Below are 13,408 nucleotides of genomic sequence, written 5' to 3'. Positions count from 1 at the left end.
CCATTTCATTGTGAGGTTTCAGCTGTGTTTCTAGAAGGGAACAGACACTGTAGAACCAGAGGCTGTATGATTCTTTCTTTTGTTCTCACAGGATTGGTGTAGGATGTTTGTTTTACCCACCCTCTGTGGTGTGCAGCCCCCTTGCTGAATGCCCTTTGCTGCGGTTCCATTTGGAAGGGGTTATCACATATTTCATTTGTTGGTTTGAAAACCCAATGTTTATTGCAGTGCAGCGTGGCCACGTTATTATAAGTTGCTAGACAAATTAAATGATTCAGTGTAGTAGCTCTGAAAAGTCTAATTTCCATGTGCGGAATCATGTTTATCATCACCCAAATTCAAAGGCAGAAAAATAGCACATTTACATTGGTAACTTATTCATAACTTTCCCTTTCTACCTTGTTTGTTTGTTTTAAATTCCAACCCCGCCTGTAGGATGACACACAAAAAAGGATACTATTTAAATATTAGGACCTCGATGGGGTGAAGCTATTGAGGTAAGTGCGGCACTGTATTAGTGCTGTCTGCCTCCTCGGTCCGTTCGGTACAGATGTGGGGATTGCCAGCTTTTCCTTTAAGTGTTTGGCTAACTGCTTCTTTAAGGCCTTAAGGTCTCTCAAGTAAGTGTACATATAAGGCATTTTAAAATACACAGTATTGACCCATGAGGAAGTACCATTTCCTTTGGGGCTTTCACGATTACTGAACTGTTCTGCAAGCTTTCTCTCTCCACGGATTCTCCCACTAGGAAGAGAAGCAACATTCTAGCTTCTTTAAAGAATGACCTCCTTGTCTTAAGGAGGATCTTTTGGTTAATAGCAGCAAAAACTGTCTTAAAGCTAACTCTAACTCTTATTTTCAAGCTCGAATTCCATTCTGGAGGGGGAAAAATCTGAACATAGAACATAGAAGGTTAATGGCAGACTTGCTTCACAGAGAAATATGAAAAGCAAAACTGCTAAGTCTGCTGAGAACTAATCAAGTATATTGTTCCCTTGATTCTAGAAAATTACAACGAGCCTTTGAGAAAGGGTGAAAAGATGTCCATGGCATGCTCTCAGTTTACTTTGTAAATGCATGTTTCCTTCTTCCCTGTGGTTCCAGAGGTGCTGGTCTGTGCTGAAGATAATGGCTACTGACGGTCTGTTGCTGTTCCCCTGGCAGAGCTCTGTGTCTTTGCAAATGACAGATGGTTCCCTCTGCTGGCTGAACTTAAAGTCAGCCCTCCAAGCTGAGCCAACCTGGGAGGAATCACCATCAGTCTCACTGATTATTAAAACATAGTTTTGAGTTTTATCCGTAAACAATCAGCCATCTGTGACCGGTTTAAGTGCACTTTAGAACTGGTGACAGGGTTCCTTCCTTTCTTCCTTTCTCTCTCCTTCCTTCCCTCTTCTGTCTCTTTCTTTGTGTCTCCTTCTCTCTCTCTCCCTCCCTCCTCTCCCTTTCTTTATTTTGAGAAAAATTTAAAAATACAGCCAACCACAAAATGTAGTGTAATAAACCTCTATAATCCCGCTATCAGAAAAGGAGCATCCATTTCTGTTTAGTCATTATTGATACTGTTTGTTTGTTTAAGGAAATCATTGAAGAAATTAAATTCCCTCTTAACTAGCATATTCTGTTTTTCCTCCCACTTTCTCTGGTGCAAAATTCCCTACCACAGATTTGGGATGTGTTTAACCAGTTTGTTGTTTTTATACACATATACATGTATCCATCACCAAAACGTACTATTGTGTTTGCATGTTTAAAATTTTCCTTCTCGTTGGTTTTTGTTCACATGACATCATTTATAAAACTTATCTGCATTGATGCTTATAACCAGTTGATTTCTTTTAACAGCTGCATAATACTCCATCTTATAAATTTTATTTACCTATGTCCATTTCAGGGCAGATTTTCGGTCATTTCCAAGTTTCGCTATACTTAAAAAAAAAAAAAAAAAGGAAAACCATTGCAGTAATCTTTTTAGTATATATCTCGTTGTGCATATGTTTCTTGAGCCCAGTATACCTGGCAAGAAGATTCACTATGCCATCGGATATGTGTAGTATCGCTTTTGATAAATGTGATAAAATTGCTCACTAGAATGATATACCAACTCATAGTTCTGCCAGAAGTAAGCTAGAACAATGAAGTATTTTTTCCTGTATTTTGGACAACACTGAATTTTGTCAATCTTTTTCATGTTTGCTGCTTTGATAGAATACAAATAGAATCCTACCTATTATTTTATTTTGTATTTTCTTCTAGTGAGCCTGAGCTGCTTTTTTAAATATTCATTGTCCATTGAGATTTCTTCTTTCAACTACTAGTTTTTTTCTCTTTGCTTGTTCATTTTTTCTTGATTTTAGGAGTTCCTTATATATTCTGATGATTTATTCTGTCTGTTATATATATTGCCAATATCTTCATCTGGTCTGGCACTTGAGAAGACCATCTCTCCAGGTGGTTGGTACAGTTAAATTGTTATGGCTTCTAATTTAATTCTAAGAATTATCAAAAAGTCAGGCATCTCTCTCTACTTCTAGTCCATTGCAGATCCTTTTGGATCTACTTTCAAAATATGCAATAGAGGATGATCACTTCTCCCTATCTCCCTTTCTCCCTGACCAGCATCTTTATCCACCAGGATTGCTGTGGGACCCCACCCCCCATCCACGAGTGGTATCTCTTTAGTTTATTCTCAAAGAGCCTGAGAGATCTTACTGAACTGAAGTGACATCTTATTCCATCTGTGCTCAGAATTGCCCATTGGCTTTCCACCTTGCTGTGAGTAAAAGTCCAAGTCCTTGTGATGGCCCAGAAAGTCTGGTACCATCCAGCTCCCTGCCAAGGCTCTGACCTTGTCTCCTATCACTCTCCCCTCACTGCTCCAGCCATATTGGCTTTCGTGCTGTTCTTCTAGAATACTAAGCATTCTCCTGCCTTGGACCTCTGCGTTTTCTGCTCCCAGTGCCTAGAACTTTCCTTACCCAGAAGCATCTTCCCGCTGACCTCACTCAGGTCTTTGCCAGAATGTTACCATCTCTGTGAGCTCTTTCCTGATTTCTTTGCCTAAAAATGCAAAAATGTCCCCATACTCACTGTATTAATTTCCTGGGGTTGCCATGACAAAATACCACAAACTGAGCCACTTAAGATAACAGAAATCTACTGTCTCACCATTTTGGAGGCTACAAGTCTGAAACTGAAGTATCATGAGGGCCATCCTTCCTCTGAAACCAGCAAGGGAATCCTTCTTTGCTTCTTCTTGGCTTCTGGAACATGGCTAGCTATGCTTAGCATTGCCTGGCTTGTAGCTGCATCACTCCCCACCCTGCTCTTGTCATCACACGGTGTTCTCCCTGTGTGGTATCTATCTTCACATGGTCATCCTCTTCTGGGGACACTAGTCTTACTGGAGGAGGGTGTGTCCTCCTCCAGTATGACCTCATCTTAACTAATTATATCTGCTATGACCCTATTTCCAAATCAGATCACACTCTTAGGTATTAGGGGTTAGAACTTCAACATATCTTTTTGGGGGACGTAGGCCATAATATAACCATAAGACTCATCATCTGCTTTCCACTTTGTGTTTCTCAGGAACACAAAGCACTATTTAACCAACCGTGTATTTTACATTTTTGTTTTGTGTGTCATCTGTCTCCCACCAGAATGTAGGCATCATGAAGGCAGGATTTGGGGTTATTATGTTCACTGCTATAGAGAACAGTGCCTGACATCTTAGTAGGACTCAACAAATGTTTATTGAATGAATGGTTATTTGTGTTTAATTATTGCATCAAGCAAAGCATGTGGCATGATATGGACCATAACCGTTAGATAAAGAAAGGAAAATAATTAAATAAAATCTTAGGAAATGTATAAGTGTTTGTAATTGTGAAACTTTTATTTCAAAGAAGGTCATGTGAAGGAATACCACGGGTAGAGGTCATAGCAGAGAGGGGCCAGCCAGCTGGAGGATCAGTATATTGTCATTGAGTGATTTATGGGCAATGGGGTCTCTCTGGCTTCATTGTCACTTCTCTGCTTCAGAGTTATTCCCTGAAGCAAGGTGGGGCACAGGCCTCTCACTTTGCCTGAATACTCAACATGTGCCAGAAACTGTGCTTGGTGCTTTATCTTCATTTAAAAAAAAATCATCCTTTTGGTAAATATACCCCTCAGATATCATTATGCCCATTTGACAGAGGTGGAAAGTGAGGCTCAATGAAGTTGAGCAGCTATATCCAGGACACAGAGATAGTAAATGCATTACTAGGATTCAAACTCAGGACCAAAAAACCGTGTTCCTCCCATTGTGAGATTCCCTCAGAGTCTTGTGGACACTAAAGCTTCAAGGAACTAGAGTAAACTGACCCACAAAATACTCTTCAGACAGATGATACGGCACAGACCACCGTAAAACCAGAGAGGTACTCTTCCTACCAGACTTGTGGGTCAGCCTCATCCTTTTGCAAAATGGAAAACCCCAGTGCTGGGATTGGCCAGCTCTTGAGGAGGTTCATACTATGCATCCAGAACAGCCCAGGACTAGAAACAAGAAGCTGGGGTATCAGGACACCATTTTGCCACTTCCTTTATGTGGTCTTGTGTGAGTCACTTGAGCTGCCCCTCAGCCACAGTCTCTCTTGTGCAGAGTAATGATAACACCTGCAGAAATCACATGGGTGCCTTTATTCTGGCCTTTTAACAATAACAATGCAGTCATGCTAGCTGGTATTCTTGGCGAATGTCCACAGTGAAGTTGTACCTAGAGGCCAGCCATCCAGATCACTGCTGAAAAGATCATCTGATTTTTTTGTTCCCGGTGAAGGTATCTCAGGACCACCTGCCTGCCTAGACCCCCTATAAAAGCTCTGTGCATTCTGCCACACAGCATTCTAAAGAGATAACAGTAGTTGGAGAGGTAGTACTTACTTAATTTTAAGTGTTTTCATGGAGTTTGATATAATTGACCTGCTATGGGCACATCCTTAAAATAGTAGTCACATTCTTAAGTACATATAAAACAGAACTTTTAAAATGGTGACATTTCTGGCTTCATTTCCCTTGGAGAATTTACCCTTTCTCAAATTCTATTTGTAGCTGCCATTTTAAAATTGGGGTATAAATATTATGTCAGTTAAATAAAGGAGTGATGACTTCACTTTTTGAAGAAAGCACTACTTTTCCTTTCCATGAAATGCAGCTTAACTGTTACCTGATTGACATGCCATTATATGATTCTCCCCCCACAAGTTACACACATTTAATAATTTTTTATGTATGAAAAGTAAGGTTAAACAGCTACAAAATCAAGTTGTTATGCTTTGCACAGCTTTGAGAATGCTTGTGGAATGGAAACGAAATTCATGCAGCAGGCGGATGCTTCTGAGGCGGAACATGTCCTCTAAAATGGCATGGGATCATTCTTGGTCAGAGGGAGCAGTGTGGGATAAATCTTAGGAAAAGCCTTCAAGATGGGGCAGAAGAGTCGCTTGTCTTTCTATGTCTTTGAATAGTTTCACTGGAAAAGGTAAATATAACAGCAGTAAAGGAAGAGAAACGTGCTAATGTGGTAAAATTTTCCCAGCCTGTTGTCAGTGGACTGTGTTCATTGAACCCCTGCCTACAACTCCTGTTCACACTCCTCTCTTTTTCTAGCACCACCTCTCATTTTTATTCCCTGCAGTTACCCCATTCTGAGGTCTCAGCAAACAATTTAGCATGTGTAATAAATGTAATACTGAATCGCCCTCATGTTCCAGAACACAAAGAGACTGTACTCCTTTTCTTGCTTCTAGTCAAGACCCGGTCTCCTATTTTCCCTTTATATTATCTGTCCACTTCCCTCTGGCCCTCCCCCTCCTTTCTCTCTGATTCCACAGTCACTTGAAATTCATAGGTTTATGCAAATTTTACACTTTAGAGATTGCCTCTATCATTTGTAGGACTGTGAGACGTTGCCACAGTCTTCTAGAAGTGCTCACTAGATGCAGATTGTGGTAGGACGAGGCAGGCATCTTCACTTCTTAATGTGCCTGCTTCTCTCCAGTGAGTCACCCTCCTGTCTAGAAAGTTTACCTGGAAAACAAAGGAGGTTTAAGGAAAATAAATGAAATGAAGTGAGGTGCTGGTGTTACATGCCTCTTACTATGAATCTTTGTATGGAATTATTTGAAAAAAAATTTTTTAATGTTTATTTATTTTTGAAGGAGAGAGAGACAGAATGTGAGTGGGGGAGGGGCAGCGAGAGAGGGAGATACAGAATCCGAAGCAGGCTCCAGGTCCTGAGCTGTCAGCACAGAGCCCGTCGCGGGGCTCAAACTAACAAACTGCGAGATCATGACCTGATTTGAAGTCGGACGCTTAACCGACTGAGCCACCCAGGTGCCCCTTTGTATGGGATTATTTGATCCTTGTGTTATTGTTCCAGTTTGTGTTTTTAAGCCCTAGAACAAGACTCTTTTTGACAGGAAAGTTGCCAGTATGAATTATATGTATCTGAATGTGGGTCATTTTAATTTCAGTAATTGCTAGAAAGAAGAATTATAACTTCTTTTTGTTTATAACTTCTAGAACTTCAAGTTTTAGAATCTTCACTTACTCCTCTTTGCTTGGAAGGAGTTCTGTTTCCTTCCCAAGAGTAAAGGGCCTGTGTTTCATGACTCCAAATATCCTCTTTGTTTTTTCTCTTCTTTATGAGGATTCAGATTTCTATTTGCTGTGTGATCTCCATTAACTCACTTAACCTCTCTGGTTTCTTCCTCCGTAGGATGAGGTTAATTATAGGAACTACCTCAGAGAATGGTTATGAAGGATGAGATGGCAAATTATGTAAAATGATTGGCAAGGTGCCTTGCATACAGAGGCTCTCAAGAAATTATAAGGATTATTACCAGAAGAAAATGTGTACTTACCAACTCTGCATTGGTGTTTAAGGATAATATTTTCAATATTCTATTTCTCTTAGGGTGTTACCTATTGCAGTTTTCAATGAAGGATATAGAAATATCTGAGACCCAAAACATACGGTAGAATAAATAGTGTGGCAAAGTACCATGCAGATAATCTTTGGTAGTCATGCGCCTGTACAAGCCTCACTGCTTTGAGATTAAATGCTGCCAGCCTACGAGCCAGCAGACCTGACTGATGTTTTATCATTTTATCATTTCACTTAATGCTGTGCTTTTATTCCAAATCTTCTTAGGTACTTGGCAAGATGATCAAGGAAGCTCTGAGTCTGACTTATGTTTCTACTTAAAACCAAAACCAAATATCCCTAGATGAGATAATGAGTAGAGGTTAAGTGTTTTGAGGAGAGAAATTCAGAAATGCGAAGGAATATCTTCTAATTGGTTTTACTTGTTTCCACTTCCAGTATGGCTAAGTAAGTTTTATTGAATCTGACATTCTCACAGATAGCAACTATAATATATGGGAGAAAAAATTACCTGAAGGCTCTAGAGAGTGAAAGCAAACAGACAGATTCTGGAGGGGAATTGGGATTCAAAACTTGGAAGCATGGACAGTACAGAGTAAGTTCCCCATTTTACAACTTTTAGAGGGAGGACATGATGAAGTTAATGCCATTTGGGATAGCTAATTCCAATAGAAAAAACACTCTTTTCAGTATGAAGACCCAACAAACAGAGTTCAGGGCAACCATAGCTACTGGAAAAGAGAGTCTTGGAAAGGAGAGAGACAAACAGGGGAACTCTCAGTTCTTTGTATAAACACCACGTGAATCTTTTTTAAATTTTATTTTTAATGTTTATTTTTGAGAGAGAGACAGGGTGCGCGAGCAGGGGAGGGACAGAGAGAGAGGGAGACACAGAATCTGAAGCAGGCTCCAGGCTCTGAGCTGTCAGCAGAGCCCGATGTGGGGCTTGAACTCACAAACTGTGAGATCATGGCCTGAGCTGAAGTCAGACACTTAACCCACTGAGCCACCCAGGCGTCCCATCACCACGCGAATTTTTAACTGATATCTGAACCATGCATAAGTGGAACAGACACAGCTAACAGTCAAAGAACTGAACTGAGATTTGAGTTGCCACCCAAGGGATAGTTTTCAATTTGAGTATAACCAAATTAATTGCCTGCTATAACAAATAAATTGAGGCTCTTCAAAGAACTCTTAACAGATTTCAGTCTTCACACCATCACATTCACATTCGTACGTTCACATGATACAACCCCAAATTATATGACACATGACAAAATCAAGAAAATGTGATTCCTTTCTGAAGAGAAAAGGCAGTCATCTGAGATAACGCCAAGATGACCCAGATATGGGAATTAGCAAAGATTTTAAAGCAGCCATTAAAACTGTACTCACTGAAGGACAGAAAAATATACTCACAATGAATAAGGACACAGTAAATACAAACTACAAAAAAGAATTAAGTGGAAATTCTAGAAGTGAAAAATACAATATAGGGAACAAAAATTCACTGGGTGTGCTTACATTCATTGGAAATAACAGAAGATGTCCCTGAACCTTATGATAAAGCAATCGAGGTTTTTTTTCTGAAGAACAGGAGGAGAAAAGATTAAAACAAAAACAAAACTTGAACACAGGAAACAAACAAACAAACAAACAAAAAACCCCAGAAACTCAGGGACCTATGTGACAAAAATAAAAATGTCTAATGTGTATCATTGTAGTCTCAGGAGAGGAGAAAGAATGGGACAGAAAAATATTTGAGAAGTAAAGGCCAAAATTTTCAAATTTGGTGAAAAAGTAAATTCATAGATCAAGAAACACAGCAAACCCGAAACAGGATAAATTTGAAGAAAACCATGCTTAGGTATGCTATTCAAACTGCTGGACACCAACAATAAAGAGAAAATCTTGATAGTAGTCAGAGAAAAATGGCACATTACCTTCCAGAGAGCAATGCTTTCTCATTATGAAGCATTATAAATATGCACTGACCTCTCATCAGAAACTACAGAGGCTAGCAAAAGCAAAAGAGTATTTTTAAAGTAAAACAAAACAAAAACAAAACTCTGTGAACACAGAAATCCATGTATAGTTGATATGTACCCAAAATATCCTTTGAGAATAGAGGCAAATTAAAGACGTTTTCAGATAAAAGTAAACTAAAAGAACTCATTCACTGCCAGTAGACCTACACCACAAAAAATGCTAAAGGAAGTTATTCAGGCTGAAGTGAGATAACACAGATGGAATCTTAAATCTTCAAGAAGGAATGAAGAATATCAGAAATTATAAATATGAGCATTTTTCTCATCTTAGTATCTTTAAAATGCATAGAACGCTTTACAGCCAAAATTATAACACTACCTTGTGGTGTTTATAAGGTACTGTGTATAGAGTAGTACATATGACAACTATAGCATAGAGAATTGGCAGGCACAATCAATGGACTCACACAGTTGCATAGTTTTCAAAGTTTATCTGAGGTGGTATAAAAATTTCATAGACCGTGAAAGGTCAAGAATGTATATTTTAATGCTTAGAACAAACATGAAAAACCCAAAAGATAAAATAGAATCCTAAAAATTTTATGTATGTATTTGTTTGTTTATTTATTTTAGAATCCTGAAAAGATTTTTAAATGATTCCAAAAGAATTCAGGAAAGTAGAAAGAGAGGACAGGAAACAGATGGGGGCAAACAGAAAACAAATAATAAAATTGTAGCTCTAAATGCCACTATGTCAGTAATTACATTAAATGTTAATGGACTAAATAATTAAAAAGCAGCTATTATCAGAATGGGTTAAAAAGAACAAGAATAACTGTATTCTGTTATAAGATAACCTTTAAATATGAAGATACAGATAAGTTTAAAGCAAATTGATAGAAAAAGATAACCATGGAAACAGTCAGCATAAGAAGTCTAGAGTGGGTACATTAATATCAGACAAATTAAACTTTAAGATAAAGAGTATTACCAGAGATAAAGAAGAATATTTCATAATGATAAAAGTGTCATTACATTAAGCTGACATAAGAAATATAAATGAATATATACATAATAAAATTCCTCATGAGATCAATTTAAGTATTTTTGAGTCCAGACTTTTTTGAGGACTATTGTGAGTCAAGAGACACAGGTGTGTCATCATTTTAAGCTAACAACCATTTAATAAAATTGTGGATCAAAGCTTAAGACAAGTGAAAAAAAAAGCATATTTGGAGGATATAGCCATTTGTATGCCTAACTGCTTGTAAGCTTTTCATTATACATTGTTATGTAATGTGTGTTTGCTTTATTTAATGAATTTTAGGTTTGAACACCTCCCATGATCCAGGATCAAGTGAGGAAATAATCCCACGAACAGAGTTCATATTTAATTGATAGGCACCATAACATCTATTAAGTCCATTCTGTTTAGTGCCCTCACCATTACTACTTGTTAAATATTTTAAATATTACCCCTGCTTACAATATTACATAAATTAGAAGCATTTCCTCCATTTGCCAGTGGAAGAATCCATGGTCCTGAGTTTCAGTATGTTGCCCAATGTCGTGTTACTGGTGGATCGCAGAGCCAGCCTTTAAATCCAAGTCTGTGTGTTTCCAAATCTTCACCCAATGCACTACACCATTTCTTCTGAGGAAATATTGATCCATTGTTATTACGGTATGCATATGAGGATCTACAGTTCCCTTTTTTTCCCCTGGACTCCCTTTGGGACAAAGGAATATTGTCATGGTATATCTGGCTACATTCTGGATACAATCAATGGCTGTGACTCATGGGAACAGTTGCTATTTTACATAATGACTGACCTATGACTTTGGCTCAGTTCTCTGGGCACACTAGTGTATGAATGATCAAATCTGAAAACTTCATATGTGTATATTCTTGGTAGAGTTCTGTATTTCCAGTAGACACTGTTTACAGTACTAATTTAAGAGAATGTTGACAACTTTTCTAGATTTCTATGTGCCCTATGACGTGAAAGAAGGGTGGCAATTTTTGGATCTTGGCCTAGTGGAAGGCCAAATTTTACATCATTGCATGGAGTTCAGAGCAATAAGTGATTTCTAAATGATGTTTAAGAGTTATACATTTGAGGGGCGCCTGGGTTGCTCAGTCAGTTAAGTATCCAACTTTGGCTCAGCTCATAATCTCGTGAGTTCAAGCCCCACGTTGGGATCTGTGTTAACAGCACGGTGCCTGGAGCCTGCTTCCGATTCTGGATTCTGTGTCTCCTTCTCTCTCTGCCCCTCCCCTGCTCACACTCTGTCTCTCTCTCTCTCTCTCTCAAGAATAAACATTAAAAAATAATAATAATAAAAGTTATACATGTGCATTTTACTACTTCTGATTAATAAGACTGCATTTATATCTCAAAGGGTCAATATTTCAGACTTCAAAATGTTACTATGTGTCAAATACTACACTGTACATTTTTGCAAATGCTCTCTCTCAATCTTCACAACAATGATAAGAAATAGATATTGTCCCCATTTTAGAAATAGGGACACTAAAACTTCCATATTCTGTCCCTTTAAATAGAAGGCTAATACACTTGCTCTTCTTTATGATATAGGACCTGAGCAAGTTGTGGCTCCACTGTATTTGCTTGTGAGAATATTTATGTAATTTCTGTAATATGTGTGAGAGTCCCTAACCTGGAATCAGGCAACATGAATCCTGGTCATTCCTGTCTTACTAACTAGCTAAGGAATCTGTACTTCATTTATGGTGGCTTATAGCCAGTTAAAATAAGATTAATAAAATATACATGTAAAATCAGGAAATAAATCCACTAGCCAATATTGCTAATAGAATTGCAAATTTACACTGAGCACAAAAATTCACTCTGAGTTTTCTGACAGGCAGAGTAAAATGGGAAACACAGGAAGTTTCTTATACTTATTGTCAGAAAAGTTAAACATAGCGCCTTTTTCTTTTTTTCTTGAGAGAGAGAGAGTGAGAGCGTGTGCAAGCCGAGGAGAGAGACAGAGTAATAGGGAGAGCGAGAATCCTAAGCAGAGCCCACACCCAGCATGTAGCCTGAAGCGGGGTTCAATATCAGGACCATGAGATCATGACCTGAGCCGCAATCAAGAGCTGATGTTTAACTGACAGAGCCACTTGGGTGCCACCAGAAATTTCTCATATGATCTCCAAATTCCCTTCTTGTTTTTGAGATTTTATAAAAATAGGGTAATAATGCCTACCTTTCAGAATCTTGTAGGATGAATTGAGCCCATATTGGCGCATAAACGTTAGTTTACCGTTGTCCTTATAGAACCCCAATAAGTGCTCCTGGTAGAAATCTCAGGAGCATCAGACTGTAGTTGACTTTGTTAAAACTCCATTCTGTGAACTTCTGTGGGTCATCTAGTTCTTATTTCTTTTAGTACCTTATGTTGTCAGCAACCGTGAGAGGCATTTTACAATTTTCTCCATACAGACTGCATGCTGTTGTCATGACTTCATAAATAGGAAACTGAGCCCTGGAGAAGTGATGTCACTTGGCCAAGGTCACACATAAGGATTTTAGTTAGAATTTGAACCCCTATTTCTCTCTCACCAAAGCCCATGCTTTTTTTTTTTTTTCCAGTACACTATGCTGCTTCTGAAATATTGATTAATTTAAGAGTTGAGAGATTCTTTCCAAGAAGCATTCCAGTTTATAAAGTGATCATTGTGAAGAACCAGCTAGAATTTGTGTAATGTGAAATCACAAATGGAGTCACGACTCAGAATGCTCCACATACACATACAGAATGCTCTGACAACATCACAGAACCTTTTATTATCTATATTTTATGTGTATGCTTTGGTTTTAAAAAGTAATTCCTTTGTCAAGACTTGAGGACTTGGAGAGTGACAAAGAGTAAAGTCACCAGGGGGTCACCAGTGACAGCTTTGCCAATACAGTTGGAATGTTCCTCAACTGTAAAGCTTGTTTAATGAAAAGAGACCCAAAAATCTTCCTACTAATGTGTAGTGCTCTCCCATCAGTTGGAAATGAGCAAACTGTCAGCCTGCCGATTACCATGCATACAGTATGTGCTCATTAAATCATGTGCTGTGGGTTCCTTCATGTTGTCAAACTGCTTAATTGAAAAAATGTGTAGTGTTGCTCTTATGGGAAAGAGGCAAGAATCAAAGGACTGGAGAGCTTACTCTTAATATTTCAGAGTTCGCTTTTAACTGCATCCAGAGATTGTTCCGTTTTACGGTTTTGATTAAAGGACTATTCCTTCTGCATCTTTCTTGCTTTTGTTTATAATTCCAACACTGTAATTATAATGGAGTTGCTTTTAAGGCAGAGCTACTAAATCATTCTGCCAGCAGATGAAAACCAAAGGGAAGGGCTCAGTTTCTTTGTGCGGTAACTGTAAGGCTGACTTGGGTATGTTGGGGCTAAAACAAGCTGGGGTTGAGACTGGGTTTGGGTTTTAGGTTTGCTGATTCTCT

At 38.5% G+C, this 13,408-nt stretch overlaps 1 protein-coding gene and 1 long non-coding RNA gene across 6 annotated transcripts in view; one reads left to right on the top strand and one right to left on the bottom strand.

Moving 5' to 3' along the window:
• The window catches only part of FHIT (fragile histidine triad diadenosine triphosphatase), a 1,407,272-nt gene that overhangs the window by 377,068 nt on the left and 1,016,796 nt on the right, over positions 1 to 13,408 (top strand). The window lies entirely within an intron of this gene.
• On the bottom strand, positions 4,178 to 12,503 carry LOC122236687. The gene is made up of 4 exons (XR_006214881.1): positions 12,160 to 12,503; positions 10,412 to 10,579; positions 5,982 to 6,075; positions 4,178 to 5,518 (listed from the first exon to the last, which is right to left on the bottom strand). It is a non-coding gene; the product is annotated as an uncharacterized LOC122236687 (long non-coding RNA).

Source organism: Panthera tigris, chromosome A2, assembly GCF_018350195.1.
Source record: "Panthera tigris isolate Pti1 chromosome A2, P.tigris_Pti1_mat1.1, whole genome shotgun sequence".
Classification (NCBI taxonomy): Eukaryota; Metazoa; Chordata; class Mammalia; order Carnivora; family Felidae; genus Panthera; species Panthera tigris.
The sequence above is the reverse complement of the archived record's forward strand: the minus strand, read 5'-3'. Positions and strand labels throughout refer to the sequence as shown.